Here is a 24,111-nt window from a genome sequence, read left to right as displayed (position 1 = left end):
GAGATAAATAAAATCTTTAAACCAACAAAGAAAATAAAAAAATTCAAAGATAAAGGTAAAAAACTTTTTCAAGCTAAGTACATTAATTTATCATAACGGAACCGTGGTAATGTTCCACGAACCCAAATAAAACCAAAAGATATAATAGCAAGCTTAATAAAAAATATAAAAGAATAAAAATCACCGCCCAAAAAAATTAAAGCCAATAACATTCTTATGAAGACAATTCTAGTATATTCAGCTAAAAAATTAAAGTAAAACCACCCGCACCATACTCAATATTAAATCCTGAAACTAACTCAGATTCCCCTTCAGCAAAAACAAAAGGAGTACGATTAGTTTCAGCTAAGCAAGAAGCAAAACAAGCTAAAGCTAAAGGAAAAGAAATAATAATAAATCAACAATAAAGCTGATAGTTTATAAAATCAAACATATTAAAACTACCAATTAAAATAATTAAAGACAATAAAATTAAAGCTAAACTAACTTCATAAGAAATTGTTTGAGCAACAGAACGAAGAGAACCTAATAATGAATAATTTGAATTAGAAGATCAACCAGCAATTATAACAGTATAAACACCTAATCTAGTACAACATAAAAAAAATAAAAATCCATAAGAAAAAGAACACATATAAGTTAAATAAGGAAAAATTACTCAAACGGCTAAAGAAATCATTAAATTAAAAACAGGGGAAAAATAATAAAGTAGGTAATTAGATATAATAGGAATTGGCTGCTCCTTACAAATTAACTTAATAGCATCTCTAAATGGCTGAGGAATTCCAACAAAACCTACCTTATTTGGACCCTTCCGAATCTGAATATAACCTAAAACCTTACGCTCTAATAAAGTTAAAAAGGCAACACTAATTAAAACACAAATAACCAATAAAAGAAAATTCAAAATAAATATAAATAAATCATAAAGTATCAATACTATTTGTAGAAAAAATCTGCATAAATGAATTCTAAATTCAACACATTAATCTGTCAAAATAGTAAATAAATTAATATTAATCAATATAACAAAAAATATTTTAACCATATGGTCCTTTCGTACTAATATGGATTAACAATCTTAGGATAGAAACCGACCTGGCTCACGCCGGTCTGAACTCAGATCATGTAAGAATTTAAAGGTCGAACAGACCTAATCATTGGGCTCCTGCACCCAAAATTTTTCTTAATCCAACATCGAGGTCGCAATCTGCTTTGTCGATATGAACTCTCAAAAACAATTACGCTGTTATCCCTAAGGTAACTTAATCTTATGATCATAAATTATGGATCAAAATAACAAACATAAATAAATGATATAATAATGAAGAGTTTATCTATTCTTCATGTCACCCCAACAAAACATCATCATTAAATATAGAAAGACAAACAAAAAACTATATAAAAGTAAAATGTCAAGCTCTATAGGGTCTTCTCGTCCTAAAGAAGAATTTAAGCCTTTTGACTCAAAAGTTAAATTCAAAAATTTATTAAGAGACAGTTAATTTCTCGTCAAGCCATTCATTCCAGCCACTAATTAAGAGACTAATGATTATGCTACCTTTGCACGGTCAAAATACCGCGGCTCTTTAAAAATACGCTCAGTGAGCAGGCCAGACCTCAAAATATAAACAAGAGGACATGTTTTTGATAAACAGGCGGAAATCAATTTTGCCTAGTTCCTTATAATAAGTTCACAAGGTAAAAATTTCATACAAATAAATATACTAATTCTATCATTATTACAAAAATTTTAAAATTAAATTAATAATCTTAATAAAAAACCTAAAATATTTATAAAATCAAAATAAAAAATAATGAACTAAAACGTAATCTTAAAGATAGCTGGTTTAAAGCTTACTATTATATTTCTATAAAATAAATTATAGGTAATTAACTTCAAAGCTTATCCCTTAAAGAATAAATAAGTTAATATTTCAGTGTAAATGAAACACTTTACTAATAAGTTATATCTTGAAACTCTTCCTAGATACACTTTCCAGTACATCTACTATGTTACGACTTATCTCATCTAAATTGAAGCTACTTTAAAATAAAATAGAATAATCAATAATTAGAGCGACGGGCGATGTGTACACATCTCAGAGCCAATATCAGTTAAATTAAATAAATTAAATTACTATCAAATCCACCTTCATTAACAGTATTTCACTATCAAATCCGTTATAAACAAAAATCTATTGTAACCCACCTCCTCTTAACTATAAGCTGCACCTTGACCTGAAATATTTTATAATTATAAATCTTGAGAATTATAACTCTAAAAAGATTCTCTGATAACGGAGATATACAAACAAATAAATTAAGTAGAGTAAATCGTGTATTATCAATCATGGGGTAGGTTCCTCTGAATGGAATGAGATACCGCCAAATTCTTTGGGTTTAAAGACCTTAACTAATAGTACCCTGGTAAATATAATTAACATTTAAAATAATAGGGTATCTAATCCTAGTTTATTATTTAAATTTCACAGATTCATAAAAAGGGCCACAAATAAATTTTAACATTTCACCTTACAAATTTATATTTCAACCCTAATAATATAAACAACTGTTTTAACCAATAATATTCACTTGTATCAATCGTATAACCGCGGCTGCTGGCACGAATTATGCCGATACTAAATCAATTGCTAAATCCAAAATCACTTGATAATTAAATCAAATTACTGCAAAAAGAACATTTAGTCTAACAAAACTTACATATAATACAAAGAAAAAGTGAATAAACAAGCAAGAATAAAACTTTTAAAAATAAAAAAAAGAAAATTTTAAATCTATTAATTCAGGAAAAAATAAAAGATTCAAATATTTAAAGAAAAAAAAAGAAAAAAACCACAAACATTAACAAAAAAAAAAAAGAAACGCCCCTATGTATGACCACAACAACTTCTCTATTATATATAATTAAAGATTAATATGGAACATGTATAGCAATAAATGTATTATATTCTTTCTTATTTAATCTTTCTTTTCACTAATAAATAAAGAAAGATTAAATAATATAATAAATATATTTTATACAATTATGTAATTTAATATAATATGTTATTAATATGAATTCTTTTTTTTATATTAAGTTAACTTTCATATATATTAGTTAAATAATCTAATTATAGATAATTTACATAATTATATTATTATAATTAATATAATTATTTATATTAATTATAATATTTTATATTTAAATTAATAATTTTATTTATTATATCCAATTATAATAATATTAAATATTAAATTACATAGTATTATATATATTATATTATAATAACCTATTTTAAGCTAAAAACATAAGTAGCTATAATCCTAGGTAAATAATTGCATTAAAATAATCAATTGATAATGGTAAGATGAACTTATAATACTTTAATTTCAATTAAATGTAATATATTAATATAAATTATTTATTATATATATATATATAAAAAAATAAAATGAGCAGGATAAATTAATCCTAATTAAACAAAATAATACATAAAAGAATTTCAAAAAAAAACTTTCGATTTATATATTAAATAAATGAAGTGCCTGATTAAAGGGTTACCTTGATAGGGTAAATAAAGTAAATAAAATTACCTTCATTAAAATTACATAAGATAGAATTAAACTACCTCCTTTAGTATCAAAAACTAACGTGCATCATACACCTTAATGTAAAAAGGTAAGTTAAACAAGCTAATGGGTTCATACCCCATTTATAGAGGTATCAATCCTCTCCTTTTTAATGACCAACAACTCTACAAAACTTCTCTTCCTATCAACATTAATGATAGGAACGATCCTGTCCATTTCATCAAATTCCTGATTTGGGGTTTGAATAGGACTTGAGATCAACTTACTTTCATTTATTCCGCTCCTAACAAGAAATAAAAATATAATAATAAATGAATCATCAATTAAATATTTTATTGTCCAAGCAATAGCATCGACAATATTATTATTTTCAATTTTGCTGATTCAAATAAAACATCCCATGGGATGGGAAACAGAATTTATCCCATCAATAATAATTAGATCTAGACTATTATTAAAGATTGGAGCTGCACCTTTCCATTTCTGATTTCCAGAAGTTATAGGAGCATCAAGATGAAATAATTGTTTAACATTAATAACATGACAAAAAATCGCCCCAATAATGGTCTTATCTTATTGTATTCAATTAAGAACTTTTATTTGAACAATTATTATCTTAAGAATTATTATTGGGGCAATAGGAGGTTTAAATCAAACATCCTTACGACAACTTTTAGCATATTCATCAATCAGACATCTAGGTTGAATAATTAGATCATTAACAGTCAGAGAAAACATCTGAGAACTATACTTCATTATTTACTCACTATTAAGATTAATTATAGTTTTATTATTTAAGCAAATAAATTTATTTTTCATAAATCAAATTTATTCAGCCAGAAATATAAAAACCGAAATTAAATTCATAATATTCTTATCTTTATTATCTTTAGGTGGACTACCACCATTCCTTGGATTCTTACCAAAATGAATTGTAATACAATCATTAATAGAAAACAATATAACAACTATTATAACTATTATAGTTGTATTAACTACAATTACACTCTACTACTATATACGTATTAGATTCTCAGCTCTAATTATATCATACACAGAAAATTCGTGATCTATAAAGATAAAGTCCCAAAAATCAAGAATCATTCTTCCTATAACAGTAATAATTTCAACAATAGGATTGATTTCAACATCAACCTTAATTTCATTATACTAAGGACTTAAGTTAATCAAACTAATAACCTTCAAAGTTATAATTAAAAGAATAATCTTTTAGGCCTTAGTAAAATTTTACACCTCTAGAATTGCAGTCTAGAATCATAATTGAATATAAGACCTAAATATTATAAGAGAGAAAACATCTCATAAGTAGATTTACAGTCTACCACCTAAAATTCAGCCATCTTACCGCAAAAATGATTATTCTCAACAAACCATAAGGACATTGGTATTTTATACTTCATATTTGGAGCATGAGCAGGAATAGTAGGAACATCAATAAGAATACTTATTCGTGCTGAACTTGGCCAACCTGGATCTCTAATTGGGGATGACCAGATTTATAATGTTTTTATTACAGCTCACGTATTCGTAATAATTTTCTTTATAGTAATACCTATTATAATTGGTGGATTTGGTAATTGACTTGTTCCACTAATAATTGGTGCACCAGATATAGCATTTCCACGAATAAATAATATAAGTTTTTGATTACTACCACCTTCACTAACCCTTCTTCTTACATCTTCTATAGTAGATAATGGTGCTGGTACAGGATGAACAGTTTACCCTCCTCTAGCAGGAGCTATTGCACACGGGGGTGCATCTGTAGATCTAGCTATTTTTTCACTGCACTTAGTAGGTGTATCATCTATTCTTGGTGCAGTGAATTTCATTACAACAGCAATTAATATACGATCAGAAAGTATAACTTTAGATCAAACACCTTTATTTGTATGATCTGTAGCTATTACAGCATTACTTCTCCTTCTTTCACTTCCAGTTTTAGCAGGAGCTATTACTATATTATTAACAGATCGAAATTTAAATACATCATTCTTTGACCCTGCAGGAGGGGGTGACCCAATTCTATATCAACATCTATTTTGATTCTTTGGACACCCAGAAGTTTATATTTTAATTCTACCGGGGTTCGGAATTATTTCACACATTGTATGTCAAGAAAGAGGAAAAATTGAATCATTTGGAACATTAGGTATAATTTATGCTATACTATCAATTGGACTAATAGGATTTATTGTATGAGCACATCATATATTTACAGTAGGAATGGATGTTGACACACGAGCATATTTTACATCAGCAACAATAATTATTGCTGTACCTACAGGAATTAAGGTATTTAGATGATTAGCTACATTATATGGAACTAAATTCAAGTTCAATCCACCATTATTATGAGCTCTAGGATTTATTTTCCTATTTACAATTGGTGGATTAACAGGATTAGTATTAGCAAATTCATCACTTGATATTGTATTACATGATACATATTATGTAGTAGCCCACTTTCATTATGTATTATCTATAGGAGCAGTATTTGCAATTATAGGAGGTGTCATTCAATGATATCCACTATTTATAGGATTAACTATAAATAATACATGATTAAAAATCCAATTTACAATTATATTCATTGGAGTAAATTTAACATTCTTTCCTCAACACTTCCTAGGATTAGCAGGAATACCTCGACGATACTCTGACTACCCAGACGCATATACATCATGAAACGTAGTATCAAGAATTGGGTCTACAACTTCTATTGTAGGAATCATTATATTCATTGTAATTATATGAGAAAGAATGATTACAAACCGAGCAATTATATTTAGAGCTAACATAAGAAGATCAACAGAATGACTACAAAATAACCCTCCTGCAGAACATAGTTACTCAGAATTACCATTAATCTCTAGATTCTAATATGGCAGATTAGTGCAGTAGATTTAAGCTCTACAAATAAAGGTTTGACCCTTTATTAGAAAATATTTATTAATGGCAACATGATCAAATTTATCTCTTCAAGATGGAGCTTCACCATTAATGGAGCAATTATCATTCTTTCATGATCATACTATGGTCGTATTATTATTAATTACAGTAATTGTAGGTTATGCCCTAAGTTATATCTTATTTATTGCCTATACTAAACGTAATATACTTCATGGACATTTAATTGAAACAATCTGAACAGCTTTACCAGCAATTACATTAATTTTTATTGCCCTTCCATCATTACGACTATTATATTTACTTGATGATTCAGTAGATGCAATAATTACAATTAAAACCATTGGACGACAATGATATTGAAGATATGAATATTCAGACTTCATAGACGTAGAATTTGACACTTATATAACACCAGAACAAGACCTAGAAAATGATGGATTCCGACTACTAGATGTAGATAACCGAACAATCCTACCAATAAATACAGAAGTACGAGTATTAACAAGAGCATCAGATGTTCTTCACTCATGAGCAGTTCCTGCATTAGGGGTTAAAATTGATGCAACGCCAGGTCGGTTAAATCAAGGAACATTCACAATAAATCGACCTGGATTATTCTTTGGACAATGCTCAGAAATCTGTGGAGCAAACCACACATTTATACCAATTGTAATTGAAAGAACTTCAGTAAATTTATTTATTAAGTGATTATCTAAGATAATTTAAGGAGTTAGTTAAAATAAATAACATTAGAGTGTCAATCTAAAGTAACTAAAAAAAATTAGTACACCTTGAAATTTATCAGATGACTGAAAGTAAGTAATGGTCTCTTAAACCAAATAATAGTAAATTAACGACTACTTCTGATGGGGAAATTATATCCAAATCCCTCAAATATCCCCTCTTATATGATTCTCACTATTCATTATATTTTCAGCTACATTAATCTTGTTTAATCAAATAAACTTCTTCTCATTTAAACCTAACCTTATTAAAAGAGCAGAAAAAGGAACAATTGAAATAAAAAACTTAAATTGAAAATGATAACAAATCTATTCTCAACATTTGACCCATCAACTAACATCTTTAATTTATCATTAAATTGAACTAGAACATTTCTAGGACTATTATTAATCCCATCACTATTTTGACTTACACCATCACGAATTAACATTATCTGAAATAAACTAAATTTAACCTTACATATTGAATTTAAAACACTTCTTGGACCAAAATCATTTAATGGAACAACATTCATATTCATCTCAATTTTTATTATAATATTATTTAACAATTTCATAGGATTATTCCCTTATATTTTTACTAGAACAAGACATTTAGCATTAACATTTGCAATTGCCCTACCTATATGGCTAAGATTTATATTATTTGGATGAATTAACCATACTAATCATATATTTACACACCTTGTACCACAAGGTACACCGCCTGCATTAATATCATTTATAGTACTAATTGAAACAATTAGTAATGTTATTCGACCAGGTACATTAGCAGTACGGTTGGCAGCAAATATAATTGCAGGACACTTATTATTAACCTTATTAGGAAACACAGGACCATCTATAGCAATAAACTTAATCTCATTACTAATTATTGGACAAATACTTCTATTAATTCTAGAATCAGCAGTAGCAATAATTCAAGCCTATGTTTTCTCAATTCTAAGAACTCTATATTCTAGAGAAGTATATTAAACCTATGTTAACAACTCACTCAAACCACCCATTCCACTTAGTAGACTATAGACCTTGACCATTAACAGGAGCAATTGGAGCAATAGTCCTAGTATCAGGACTAGCAAAATGATTCCACCTATTTAATATTAACTTATTCATAATTGGATTTGGAATTACCCTACTAACTATAATTCAATGATGACGAGATGTAGTACGAGAAGGAACATATCAAGGATTACATACAGGATTTGTATCAATTGGATTACGATGAGGAATAATTTTATTTATTGCATCAGAGGTATTATTTTTCGTTTCTTTTTTTTGAGCATTCTTTAGAAGAAGATTAGCACCAACAATTGAACTAGGAATACTATGACCTCCAATAGGAATTCAACCCTTTAACCCTATACAAATTCCATTACTTAATACAGCTATTCTTTTAGCATCAGGAGTAACAGTAACATGAGCACATCATAGTTTAATGGAATCTAATCATACTCAAGCATTACAAGGATTATTCTTCACAGTGTTATTAGGACTATACTTTACAATACTTCAAGCATATGAATATTGAGAAGCACCTTTTACCATTGCAGATGCAGTTTATGGATCAACATTCTTTGTTGCAACAGGATTCCATGGTTTACACGTAATTATTGGAACAATCTTTTTATCAACATGTCTACTTCGACACTCAATAAATCAATTTTCACCAAGACATCACTTTGGATTTGAAGCAGCAGCATGATACTGACACTTCGTAGACGTAGTATGATTATTCTTATATATCTCTATTTATTGATGAGGTAGATAATTGTTTTTCTAGTATAAATAGTACATTTGACTTCCAATCAGAAAGCTTGATATAAATCAAGAAAAACAATTCTAATTCTATCAACAAGAGTTTTCATTAGATTTATTATTCCAATAATTGTTATAATCCTGGCAACAACACTATCAAAAAAATTAATTAATGATCGAGAAAAAAGATCACCATTTGAATGTGGGTTTGATCCAAAAAGATCAGCACGAATACCATTCTCAATACGATTCTTCCTAATCGCAGTAATCTTTTTAATTTTTGATGTAGAAATTGCACTAATTCTACCAATTGTAATTATTTTTAAAACTTCAGACATTATAATCTGAACAGTATCAACAGTATTTTTTATTCTAGTTCTATTAGGAGGACTATACCATGAATGAAACCAAGGAGCATTACAATGAGCAGAATAAAGGGTTGTAGTTAAATATAACATTTGGGTTGCATTCAAAAAGTATTGATATTATCAATCAACCTTAAATAGAATAAGAAGCGAAATATTGCAGTCAGTTTCGACCTGGAAGATTGGTATGTACTACCCTTATTCTTATTAATTGAAGCCAAAAAGAGGCGTATTACTGTTAATAATATAATTGAACTATAATAGTTCCAATTAAGGAAATGTAAAGCCAATATGAAAGCTGCTAACTTTTTATATTAGCGGTTAAACTCCGTTAACATTTCTAAAATTTATATAGTTTAAATAAAACATTACATTTTCGCTGTAAAAATAATATATCTATATTTATAAATACTTAAAAGTAAAAATACTTCCTTAACATCTTCAGTGTCACGCTCTAATTATAAGCTATTTAAGTAAACGAAAAACAATATTACCAAAATAAATATTCAAAAAATAAAAGTTAAAAGATAAATCTTGAAATTAGAATCATATCAACCTTGAATATAACCAAATAAATAAATAAATAATCTATATAAACCTTGACCACCAAGTAATTCACCTCAACCATAATCAAATGACTTAGATGAATAATAACATATTTTTAAAGGAATATATCTAATAAACTTAGTTGAAAGAAAAGGTATAAATCATATAGAACCAGCAAATCTAACAAAAGAAAGTATACTTAAAGAAAATAAATTATGAGAAAAATCAAAATTAGAAATAAGATAACCTAAATAAGCACCTAAAATAACAACTGTAATAGTTAAAAACTTTAAATAATAAGGTAAAGCAATCACATGAGGAATAGGAAAAATTAATCAAGATAAAAGACTACCACCAAAAACAGCAACAAACAATAGACCAATTATTCCAAATGAAATATAATAACCCTTATCATCAAAAGAAAATCTAGAATAAAAATTATTATCACCAGATATTGAATAATAAAACAAACGAAAAGAATAAGAAGCAGTTAAACCAGTAGAAACAAAATAAAGAAAAAAAATTAAACAATTAATTCATCTTAAACAAACCATCTCAAGAATTAAATCCTTTGAATAAAATCCCGCTAAAAAAGGTATTCCACACAAAGATAAACTAGAAACATTAAAACAAACTGAAGTTAAAGGTATGAAATTAACAATTGATCCTATAAAACGAATATCCTGAGAATCCTTCAAATTATGAATTATTGAACCTGCACATCTAAATAATAATGCCTTAAATAAAGCATGAGCCAATAAATGAAAAAATGCAAGCTTTGGATAACCTATAGCCAAAATTCTTATTATTAAACCAAGTTGTCTTAAAGTAGAAAGAGCAATAATCTTCTTTAAATCAAACTCAAAATTAGCGCCCAATCCAGCCATAAATATAGTTATACAACCAATTAAAAGTGAAAATCAACCACAATTATAAGTATCCAATATTGGTCTAAAACGAATTAATAAATAAACACCAGCAGTAACAAGAGTAGAAGAATGAACTAAAGCAGAAACAGGAGTAGGAGCTGCTATAGCAGAAGGAAGTCATGAAGAGAAGGGAATCTGAGCTCTCTTAGTTATAGCTGCTAAAACAATTAATATAGTAATGAGCTTTATTTCAAAAGAATTAGAAATAAAATCATAATAATAAATATAATTTCAACCACCAAAATTTAACATTCATGAAATAGAAATTAAAATAGCAACATCACCAATACGATTAGAAAGTGCAGTTAATATACCAGCACTATAAGATTTTACATGTTGATAATAAATAACTAAACAATAAGAAACTAAACCTAAACCATCTCAACCTAATAAAATTCTAATTAAAGTAGGACTAATAATTAAAAAACCTATAGAAAGAATAAATATTAAATCAATAATAATAAAACAATTTATATTCTTTTCATCTGCTATATAATCCTCTCTATAATAAATAACCAAAGAAGAAATATATATAACAAAAGATATAAAAATAAGAGATATTCAATCCAAAATTAAAGTTATAACAACTATAGAACCATTTAAATTGAAAAGCTCTCACTCAACAAAAACTCTATAATCAATTATTAAATAATAAATACCTAAAATAAAAATTATAGTTCTCGAAATAAACAAAGAAAAAAACTCAAAGAACAAATAGAAAATAAATTCACGGCCTAAGATGAAAAACTTCATATCATTGATTCCACAAAACAATATTTTTAATTAAAATACTTAAGCAAACTAAACAAAGAAATATTCACCCTTTAAACAGAGAATATTTAAAGGCAATCAATGTAAAAGTAAAAGATGATATTCACGAAAATAACCAAGAGAACAAGTATAAACACCAGAATAATAATTCCCATGCTGAGAATAAGAATATATATACAAAGTATAAACAGCTCTAAAAAAAGATAAAAAAATCAAAGCAAAGAATCTAAAAGAAGATCAAGATATAATTCTATTTAATAATCTAATTTCACCTACCAAATTTAAAGAAGGAGGAGCAGCCATATTTGATGATCTTAAAAGAAATCATCATAAAGCCATTCTTGGCATCAAATTAATTATACCCTTGTTAATTAATAATCTTCGTCTACCTAAACGTTCATAAATAATATTAGATAAACAAAATAAACCAGAAGAACATAAACCATGACCAACCATTAGAGAAAGAGAACCTACACAACCTCATCAATTCATAGTCATCAATCCACCAATAACCATTCTTATATGAGCAACAGAAGAATATGCAATTAAAGACTTTAAATCAACCTGACGAAAACAAATAAATCTTACAATAACACCCCCAGATAATCCTAAAGACAATCAAAAATAATTAAACTTTAAACCCAAATAAGAAATAACCTTTATAACACGAAAAATACCATAACCACCTAACTTTAATAAAACACCAGCAAGAATTATTCTACCTGAAATAGGGGCCTCTACATGAGCCTTAGGAAGTCATAAATGAACCAAAAACATAGGTATCTTAACTAAAAAAGCCAAAATTATAAATACATAAAACATAAAATAATAAGAACCAAAATCAACCAATAAAGGAAAATATAAAGTATTAGAAAAATCATAAACCTTAAATAAAACTAATAATAAAGGTAATCTAGCAACCAAAGTATAAAAAATTAAATAAACACCAGCCTGCAAACGCTCAGGTTGATAACCCCAACCCAAAATTAAAAGTAAAGTAGGAACTAATCTAGCCTCAAAAAAATATAAAAAGAAAGAAGACTTAATCTAGCAAATGAACAATAAAGCATAATTATTAAAATCAAAACCATAAAAACAAAAAAATTAGAATGATATGAACTTAAATAAACTGAACCTCTAGCAGTGATTATTAAAGAACAAATCCAAAAACTAAGTAAAATTAAACTAAAAGAAAAATAATCAATACCAAAATAATATCTAATTATATTCAAATCAGCATATGAATAAACACAAATTATAAAAACAAAACCCGACAGAAACATTAAAGAATGAACCAACCATCAACAATTTTTTAATAAACAAAGAGGGATCAAAAAAATAGTTATAAATAAATACTTTAACATAAAGATAAACCAAAAGAATTAAAAAAATCATTACCATGAGAACGAATTATTGAAACTAAAATAGAAAGACCTAAAGCACCCTCACAAACAGAAAAAACTAAAAAAATAACAGGAAAAAAATAATCATAATCAAACTCAATAAGAAAAACAATAACTAACATAAATAAAGAAAGAACAATATATTCTAATCTCAAAAGAACCATTAATAAATGTTTACGTTTAGAAGAAAAAACATAAACACCAGCAAAATAAATCAATAAAGAAGCAAAAATTGAGAATATAAACATTAGTTTTAATAGTTTAAAAAAAACGCCGGTCTTGTAAACCGGAAATAAGTCCAGCCCCCACTTTTAAAACTTCAGAGGTGGAAAAGCTTCCATCATCGGTCCCCAAAACCGGTATTTTAAATAAACTAACCCCTGAAATGATCAAAATAATAATTATATCATTATCAAATGTAATAAATATTAATTTTATTAAATTAAGACACCCAATATCAATAATGCTTTTTATTATCCTTCAAACCTTCCTAGTTGGATTAATAACAGGAACAATAATAGAAAGATATTGATTATCATATATTTTATTTTTAACATTTCTTGGTGGTATACTAGTATTATTTATTTACATTACAAGAATTGCATCAAACGAAATATTTCAGCCTAAATCAATCACTATAATTATTACATTAATAATGTGAGTATTTATCATATTAATATTAATTATTCTAGATATATCTATATTTATAGACTTTTTCAAAAACACCGAAACTATAAATATTGATAATTCAATCAATTATCAAGAAATAACAATATCTTTAGAAAAATTATATAATAGACCAACATTCATTATTACAATAATAATAATAATTTATTTATTTTTAGCACTACTAGCAGTTGTTAAAATCACCAATATTAATCAGGGACCTATTCGTAAAATAAGATAATTACTAATGAATAAACCCTTACGATTAAGACATCCTTTAATTAAAATTATTAATAACTCTTTAATTGACTTACCTGCCCCAACAAATATTTCATTTTGATGAAATTTTGGATCCCTATTAGGGTTATGTTTGGTAATTCAAATCGTAACTGGACTATTTTTAGCTATACATTATACATCAAATATTGAAATAGCATTCAGTAGTGTAGTACACATCTGCCGAGACGTAAATAATGGTTGAATTATCCGAACCTTACACACAAATGGAGCATCTATATTTTTTATTTGTATTTACTTACATGTAGGATGGGGAATTTACTATGGATCTTATATATATATACATACCTGAATAATTGGTACAGTGATTTTATTTTTAGTTATAGCAACTGCATTTATAGGATATGTCTTACCCTGAGGCCAAATATCTTTTTGAGGTGCAACAGTAATAACTAATTTATTATCAGCAATCCCATACTTAGGAACAGATTTAGTCCAATGAGTATGAGGAGGATTCGCTGTTGATAATGCAACATTAAATCGATTCTTCACATTCCATTTTGTATTACCATTTATTATTGCTGCTATAGCAGCAATTCATTTATTTTTTCTTCACCAAACAGGATCTAATAATCCTCTTGGACAAAATGGAGATATTGAAAAAATTCCATTCCATCCATACTTTACCTTTAAGGATTCTATTACATTTGTAATAATAACATCATTATTAATTATACTATGTTTAATTAATCCTTACCTATTAGGAGATCCAGATAACTTTGTACCTGCCAACCCATTAGTAACACCAGTTCACATTCAACCAGAATGATATTTCCTATTTGCATATGCAATTCTACGATCTATCCCTAATAAGTTAGGAGGTGTTATTGCATTATTTTTATCAATTAGAATCTTAATAATTTTACCATTTTATAATAAAACACCATTCCGAGGCATTCAATTTTACCCTATTAATCAAATTTTATTCTGAATTATAGTAGTTGTTGTATGCTTACTAACGTGAATTGGTAAACGACCTGTTGAAGAACCTTATATTATAACAGGTGAAATCTTAACAATTATTTACTTCACATATTTCTTAATTAATGTCCATGTCGCAAACGCATGAGATAAATTAATTAAGGAATAAAGTTAATTAGCTTAGGAAAAGCATATGTTTTGAAAACATAAAATTAGAAGTTTAACTCTTCTATTAACTTTTCTCAAAAAATGTCACTAAACAAATGAGATAAATAAAATCTTTAAACCAACAAAGAAAATAAAAAAATTCAAAGATAAAGGTAAAAAACTTTTTCAAGCTAAGTACATTAATTTATCATAACGGAACCGTGGTAATGTTCCACGAACCCAAATAAAACCAAAAGATATAATAGCAAGCTTAATGAAAAATATAAAAGAATAAAAATCACCGCCCAAAAAAATTAAAGCCAATAACATTCTTATGAAGACAATTCTAGTATATTCATCTAAAAAAATTAAAGTAAAACCACCCGCACCATACTCAATATTAAATTCTGAAACTAACTCAGATTCCCCTTCAGCAAAATCAAAAGGAGTACGATTAGTTTCAGCTAAGCAAGAAGCAAAACAAGCTAAAGCTAAAGGAAAAGAAATAATAATAAATCAACAATAAAGCTGATAGTTTATAAAATCAAACATATTAAAACTACCAATTAAAATAATTAAAGACAATAAAATTAAAGCTAAACTAACTTCATAAGAAATTGTTGGAGCAACAGAACGAAGAGAACCTAATAATGAATAATTTGAATTAGAAGATCAACCAGCAATTATAACAGTATAAACACCTAATCTAGTACAACATAAAAAAAATAAAAATCCATAAGAAAAAGAACACATATAAGTTAAATAAGGAAAAATTACTCAAACGGCTAAAGAAATCATTAAATTAAAAACAGGGGAAAAATAATAAAGTAGGTAATTAGATATAATAGGAATTGGCTGCTCCTTACAAATTAACTTAATAGCATCTCTAAATGGCTGAGGAATTCCAACAAAACCTACCTTATTTGGACCCTTTCGAATCTGAATATAACCTAAAACCTTACGCTCTAATAAAGTTAAAAAGGCAACACTAATTAAAACACAAATAACCAATAAAAGAAAATTCAAAATAAATAAATCATAAAGTATCAATACTATTTGTAGAAAAAATCTACATAAATGAATTCTAAATTCAACACATTAATCTGTCAAAATAGTAAATAAATTAATATTAATCAATATAACAAAAAATATTTTAACCATATGGTCCTTTCGTACTAATATGGGTTAACAATCTTAGGATAGAAACCGACCTGGCTCACGCCGGTCTGAACTCAGATCATGTAAGAATTTAAAGGTCGAACAGACCTAATCATTGGGCTCCTGCACCCAAAATTTTTCTTAATCCAACATCGAGGTCGCAATCTGCTTTGTCGATATGAGCTCTCAAAAACAATTACGCTGTTATCCCTAAGGTAACTTAATCTTATGATCATAAATTATGGATCAAAATAACAAACATAAATAAATGATATAATAATGAAGAGTTTATCTATTCTTCATGTCACCCCAACAAAACATCATCATTAAATATAGAAAGACAAACAAAAAACTATATAAAAGTAAAATGTCAAGCTCTATAGGGTCTTCTCGTCCTAAAGAAGAATTTAAGCCTTTTGACTCAAAAGTTAAATTCAAAAATTTATTAAGAGACAGTTGATTTCTCGTCAAGCCATTCATTCCAGCCACTAATTAAGAGACTAATGATTATGCTACCTTTGCACGGTCAAAATACCGCGGCTCTTTAAAAATACGCTCAGTGAGCAGGCCAGACCTCAAAATATAAACAAGAGGACATGTTTTTGATAAACAGGCGGAAATCAATTTTGCCTAGTTCCTTATAATAAGTTCACAAGGTAAAAATTTCATACAAATAAATATACTAATTCTATCATTATTACAAAAATTTTAAAATTAAATTAATAATCTTAATAAAAAACCTAAAATATTTATAAAATCAAAATAAAAAATAATGAACTAAAACGTAATCTTAAAGATAGCTGGTTTAAAGCTTACTATTATATTTCTATAAAATAAATTATAGGTTATTAACTTCAAAGCTTATCCCTTAAAGAATAAATAAGTTAATATTTTTACTTAAAAAATTAAATAAAAACAAATAACTTTAAAAAATTAAATTTTTTCTTAAGAAACTAGATATCTTGGGAAACGATTAACATCTCATTTCTATAAATAATTTAATAATAATTATGATACATTAACTATAAATTATTTATAAATCAACCCAAATCGAGACAAGTAAAATAAATACTAAAATTTTGATAAACTCTGATACAAAAGGTACAATAAATAAAATCTACTTAAAAAAATTTAAAATAATATTTCATAAAACACTTACATTACCAATAAAGTATAATTTAAAAAATCAATTCTATAAAATATATTAAGACAATAATACAATAAAATTATTTATATTAAATAATTAAATAAACAAAAAATAAATATAATAAAATAAATTATCAAGATATCCTGATTTGCACAGAAAAATTTTCAGTGTAAATGAAACACTTTACTAATAAGTTATATCTTGAAACTCTTCCTAGATACACTTTCCAGTACATCTACTATGTTACGACTTATCTCATCTAAATTGAAGCTACTTTAAAATAAAATAGAATAATCAATAATGAGAGCGACGGGCGATGTGTACACATCTCAGAGCCAATATCAGTTAAATTAAATAAATTAAATTACTATCAAATCCACCTTCATTAACAGTATTTCACTATCAAATCCGTTATAAACAAAAATCTATTGTAACCCACCTCCTCTTAACTATAAGCTGCACCTTGACCTGAAATATTTTATAATTATAAATCTTGAGAATTATAACTCTAAAAAGATTCTCTGATAACGGAGATATACAAACAAATAAATTAAGTAGAGTAAATCGTTTATTATCAATCATGGGGTAGGTTCCTCTGAATGGAATGAGATACCGCCAAATTCTTTGGGTTTAAAGACCTTAACTAATAGTACCCTGGTAAATATAATTAACATTTAAAATAATAGGGTATCTAATCCTAGTTTATTATTTAAATTTCACAGATTCATAAAAAGGGCCACAAATAAATTTTAACATTTCACCTTACAAATTTATATTTCAACCCTAATAATATAAACAACTGTTTTAACCAATAATATTCACTTGTATCAATCGTATAACCGCGGCTGCTGGCACGAATTATGCCGATACTAACTCAATTGCTAAATCCAAAATCACTTGATAATTAAATCAAATTACTGCAAAAAGAACATTTAGTCTAACAAAACTTACATATAATACAAAGAAAAAGTGAATAAACAAGCAAGAATAAAACTTTTAAAAATAAAAAATAAGAAAATTTTAAATCTATTAATTCAGGAAAAAATAAAAGATTCAAATATTTAAAGAAAAAAAAAGAAAAAAACCACAAACATTAACAAAAAAAAAAAGAAACGCCCCTATGTATGACCACAACAACTTCTCTATTATATATAATTAAAGATTAATATGGAACATGTATAGCAATAAATGTATTATATTCTTTCTTATTTAATCTTTCTTTTCACTAATAAATAAAGAAAGATTAAATAATATAATAAATATATTTTATACAATTATGTAATTTAATATAATATGTTATTAATATGAATTCTTTTTTTTATATTAAGTTAACTTTCATATATATTAGTTAAATAATCTAATTATAGATAATTTACATAATTATATTATTATAATTAATATAATTATTTATATTAATTATAATATTTTATATTTAAATTAATAATTTATTTATTATATCCAATTATAATAATATTAAATATTAAATTACATATTATTATATATATTATATTATAATAACCTATTTTAAGCTAAAAACATAAGTAGCTATAATCCTAGGTAAATAATTGCATTAAAATAATCAATTGATAATGGTAAGATGAACTTATAATACTTTAATTTCAATTAAATGTAATATATTAATATAAATTATTTATTATATATATATATAAAAAAAATAAAATGAGCAGGATAAATTAATCCTAATTAAACAAAATAATACATAAAAGAATTTCAAAAAAAAACTTTCGATTTATATATTAAATAAATGAAGTGCCTGATTAAAGGGTTACCTTGATAGGGTAAATAAAGTAAATAAAATTACCTTCATTAAAATTACATAAGATAGAATTAAACTACCTCCTTTAGTATCAAAAACTAACGTGCATCATACACCTTAATGTAAAAAGGTAAGCTAAACAAGCTAATGGGTTCATACCCCATTTATAGAGGTATCAATCCTCTCCTTTTTAATGTCCAACAACTCTACAAAACTTCTCTTCCTATCAACATTAATGATAGGAACGATCCTGTCCATTTCATCAAATTCCTGATTTGGGGTTTGAATAGGACTTGAGATCAACTTACTTTCATTTATTCCGCTCCTAACAAGAAATAAAAATATAATAATAAATGAATCATCAATTAAATATTTTATTGTCCAAGCAATAGCATCGACAATATTATTATTTTCAATTTTGCTGATTCAAATAAAATATCCCATGGGATGGGAAACAGAATTTATCCCATCAATAATAATTAGATCTAGACTATTATTAAAGATTGGAGCTGCACCTTTCCATTTCTGATTTCCCGAAGTTATAGGAGCATCAAGATGAAATAATTGTTTAACATTAATAACATGACAAAAAATCGCCCCAATAATGGTCTTATCTTATTGTATTCAATTAAGAACTTTTATTTGAACAATTATTATCTTAAGAATTATTATTGGGGCAATAGGAGGTTTAAATCAAACATCCTTACGACAACTTTTAGCATAATCATCAATCAGACATCTAGGTTGAATAATTAGATCATTAACAGTCAGAGAAAACATCTGAGAACTATACTTCATTATTTACTCACTATTAAGATTAATTATAGTTTTATTATTTAAGCAAATAAATTTATTTTTCATAAATCAAATTTATTCAGCCAGAAATATAAAAACCGAAATTAAATTCATAATATTCTTATCTTTATTATCTTTAGGTGGACTACCACCATTCCTTGGATTCTTACCAAAATGAATTGTAATACAATCATTAATAGAAAACAATATAACAACTATTATAACTATTATAGTTGTATTAACTACAATTACACTCTACTACTATATATGTATTAGATTCTCAGCTCTAATTATATCATACACAGAAAATTCGTGATCTATAAAGATAAAGTCCCAAAAATCAAGAATCATTCTTCCTATAACAGTAATAATTTCAACAATAGGATTGATTTCAACATCAACCTTAATTTCATTATACTAAGGACTTAAGTTAATCAAACTAATAACCTTCAAAGTTATAATTAAAAGAATAATCTTTTAGGCCTTAGTAAAATTTTACACCTCTAGAATTGCAGTCTAGAATCATAATTGAATATAAGACCTAAATATGATAAGAGAGAAAACATCTCATAAGTAGATTTACAGTCTACCACCTAAAATTCAGCCATCTTACCGCAAAAATGATTATTCTCAACAAACCATAAGGACATTGGTACTTTATACTTCATATTTGGAGCATGAGCAGGAATAGTAGGAACATCAATAAGAATACTTATTCGTGCTGAACTTGGCCAACCCGGATCTCTAATTGGGGATGACCAGATTTATAATGTTATTATTACAGCTCACGCATTCGTAATAATTTTCTTTATAGTAATACCTATTATAATTGGTGGATTTGGTAATTGACTTGTTCCACTAATAATTGGTGCACCAGATATAGCATTTCCACGAATAAATAATATAAGTTTTTGATTACTACCACCTTCACTAACCCTTCTTCTTACATCTTCTATAGTAGATAATGGTGCTGGTACAGGATGAACAGTTTACCCTCCTCTAGCAGGAGCTATTGCACACGGGGGTGCATCTGTAGATCTAGCTATTTTTTCACTGCACTTAGCAGGTGTATCATCTATTCTTGGTGCAGTGAATTTCATTACAACAGCAATTAATATACGATCAGAAAGTATAACTTTAGATCAAACACCTTTATTTGTATGATCTGTAGCTATTACAGCATTACTTCTCCTTCTTTCACTTCCAGTTTTAGCAGGAGCTATTACTATATTATTAACAGATCGAAATTTAAATACATCATTCTTTGACCCTGCATTAGGGGGTGACCCAATTCTATATCAACATCTATTTTGATTCTTTGGACACCCAGAAGTTTATATTTTAATTCTACCGGGGTTCGGAATTATTTCACATATTGTATGTCAAGAAAGAGGAAAAATTGAATCATTTGGAACATTAGGTATAATTTATGCTATACTATCAATTGGACTAATAGGATTTATTGTATGAGCACATCATATATTTACAGTAGGAATGGATGTTGACACACGAGCATATTTTACATCAGCAACAATAATTATTGCTGTACCTACAGGAATTAAGGTATTTAGATGATTAGCTACATTATATGGAACTAAATTCAAGTTCAATCCACCATTATTATGAGCTCTAGGATTTATTTTCCTATTTACAATTGGTGGATTAACAGGATTAGTATTAGCAAATTCATCACTTGATATTGTATTACATGATACATATTATGTAGTAGCCCACTTTCATTATGTATTATCTATAGGAGCAGTATTTGCAATTATAGGAGGTGTCATTCAATGATATCCACTATTTACAGGATTAACTATAAACAATACATGATTAAAAATCCAATTTACAATTATATTCATTGGAGTAAATTTAACATTCTTTCCTCAACACTTCCTAGGATTAGCAGGAATACCTCGACGATACTCTGACTACCCAGACGCATATACATCATGAAATGTAGTATCAAGAATTGGGTCTACAATTTCTATTGTAGGAATCATTATATTCATTTTTATTATATGAGAAAAAATGATTACAAACCGAGCAATTATATTTAGAGCTAACATAAGAAGATCAACAGAATGACTACAAAATAACCCTCCTGCAGAACATAGTTACTCAGAATTACCATTAATCTCTAGATTCTAATATGGCAGATTAGTGCAGTAGATTTAAGCTCTACAAATAAAGGTTTGACCTTTTATTAGAAAATATTTATTAATGGCAACATGATCAAATTTATCTCTTCAAGATGGAGCTTCAAATTAATGGAGCAATTATCATTCTTTCATGATCGTACTATGGTCGTATTATTATTAATTACAGTAAATGTAGGTTATGCCCTAAGTTATATATTATTTATTGCCTATACTAACCGTAATATACTTCATGGACATTTAATTGAAACAATCTGAACAGCTTTACCAGCAATTACATTAATTTTTATTGCCCTTCCATCATTACGACTATTATATTTACTTGATGATTCAGTAGATGCAATAATTACAATTAAAACCATTGGACGACAATGATATTGAAGATATGAATATTCAGACTTCATAGACATAGAATTTGACACTTATATAACACCAGAACAAGACCTAGAAAATGATGGATTCCGACTACTAGATGTAGATAACCGAACAATCCTACCAATAAATACAGAAGTACGAGTATTAACAAGAGCATCAGATGTTCTACACTCATGAGCAGTTCCTGCATTAGGGGTTAAAATTGATGCAACGCCAGGTCGGTTAAATCAAGGAACATTCACAATAAATCGACCTGGATTATTCTTTGGACAATGCTCAGAAATCTGTGGAGCAAACCACAGATTTATACCAATTGTAATTGAAAGAACTTCAGTAAATTTATTTATTAAGTGATTATCTAAGATAATTTAAGGAGTTAGTTAAAATAAATAACATTAGAGTGTCAATCTAAAGTAACTAAAAAAAATTAGTACACCTTGAAATTCATCAGATGACTGAAAGTAAGTAATGGTCTCTTAAACCAAATAATAGTAAATTAACGACTACTTCTGATGGGGAAATTATATCCAAATCCCTCAAATATCCCCTCTTATATGATTCTCACTATTCATTATATTTTCAGCTACATTAATCTTGTTTAATCAAATAAACTTCTTCTCATTTAAACCTAACCTTATTAAAAGAGCAGAAAAAGGAACAATTGAAATAAAAAACTTAAATTGAAAATGATAACAAATCTATTCTCAACATTTGACCCATCAACTAACATCTTTAATTTATCATTAAATTGAACTAGAACATTTCTAGGACTATTATTAATCCCATCACTATTTTGACTAACACCATCACGAATTAACATTATCTGAAATAAACTAAATTTAACCTTACATAATGAATTTAAAACACTTCTTGGACCAAAATCATTTAATGGAACAACATTCATTTTCATCTCAATTTTTATTATAATATTATTTAACAATTTCATAGGATTATTCCCTTATATTTTTACTAGAACAAGACATTTAGCATTAACATTTGCAATTGCCCTACCTATATGGCTAAGATTTATATTATTTGGATGAATTAACCATACTAATCATATATTTACACACCTTGTACCACAAGGTACACCGCCTGCATTAATATCATTTATAGTACTAATTGAAACAATTAGTAATGTTATTCGACCAGGTACATTAGCAGTACGGTTGGCAGCAAATATAATTGCAGGACACTTATTATTAACCTTATTAGGAAACACAGGACCATCTATAGCAATAAACTTAATCTCATTACTAATTATTGGACAAATACTTCTATTAATTCTAGAATCAGCAGTAGCAATAATTCAAGCCTATGTTTTCTCAATTCTAAGAACTCTATATTCTAGAGAAGTATATTAAACCTATGTTAACAACTCACTCAAACCACCCATTCCACTTAGTAGACTATAGACCTTGACCATTAACAGGAGCAATTGGAGCAATAGTGCTAGTATCAGGACTAGCAAAATGATTCCACCTATTTAATATTAACTTATCCATAATTGGATTTGGAATTACCCTACTAACTATAATTCAATGATGACGAGATGTAGTACGAGAAGGAACATATCAAGGATTACATACAGGATTTGTATCAATTGGATTACGATGAGGAATAATT

At 27.0% G+C, this 24,111-nt stretch overlaps 4 long non-coding RNA genes across 9 annotated transcripts in view; 3 read left to right on the top strand and 1 right to left on the bottom strand.

Moving 5' to 3' along the window:
* Window positions 1-24,111, bottom strand: part of LOC126301637 (uncharacterized) — a 319,704-nt gene that overhangs the window by 56,927 nt on the left and 238,666 nt on the right. The window lies entirely within an intron of this gene.
* The window catches only part of LOC126301634 (uncharacterized), a 377,864-nt gene that overhangs the window by 180,565 nt on the left and 173,188 nt on the right, over window positions 1-24,111 (top strand). The window lies entirely within an intron of this gene.
* Window positions 1,009-24,111, top strand: part of LOC126301635 (uncharacterized) — a 31,321-nt gene continuing 8,218 nt past the window's right edge. Inside the window, exon 1 of the long non-coding RNA XR_007553062.1 lies at window positions 1,009-1,889. This is a non-coding gene — a long non-coding RNA (uncharacterized LOC126301635). The remainder of the gene's footprint in view (window positions 1,890-24,111) is intronic.
* On the top strand, window positions 6,509-22,857 carry LOC126301647 (uncharacterized). Its single transcript, XR_007553079.1, has 2 exons — window positions 6,509-6,685; window positions 22,289-22,857. It is a non-coding gene; the product is annotated as an uncharacterized LOC126301647 (long non-coding RNA).

Source organism: Schistocerca gregaria, unplaced genomic scaffold (assembly GCF_023897955.1).
Source record: "Schistocerca gregaria isolate iqSchGreg1 unplaced genomic scaffold, iqSchGreg1.2 ptg000077l, whole genome shotgun sequence".
NCBI lineage: Eukaryota > Metazoa > Arthropoda > Insecta > Orthoptera > Acrididae > Schistocerca > Schistocerca gregaria.
This window is presented reverse-complemented; position numbering and strand designations above follow the sequence as displayed.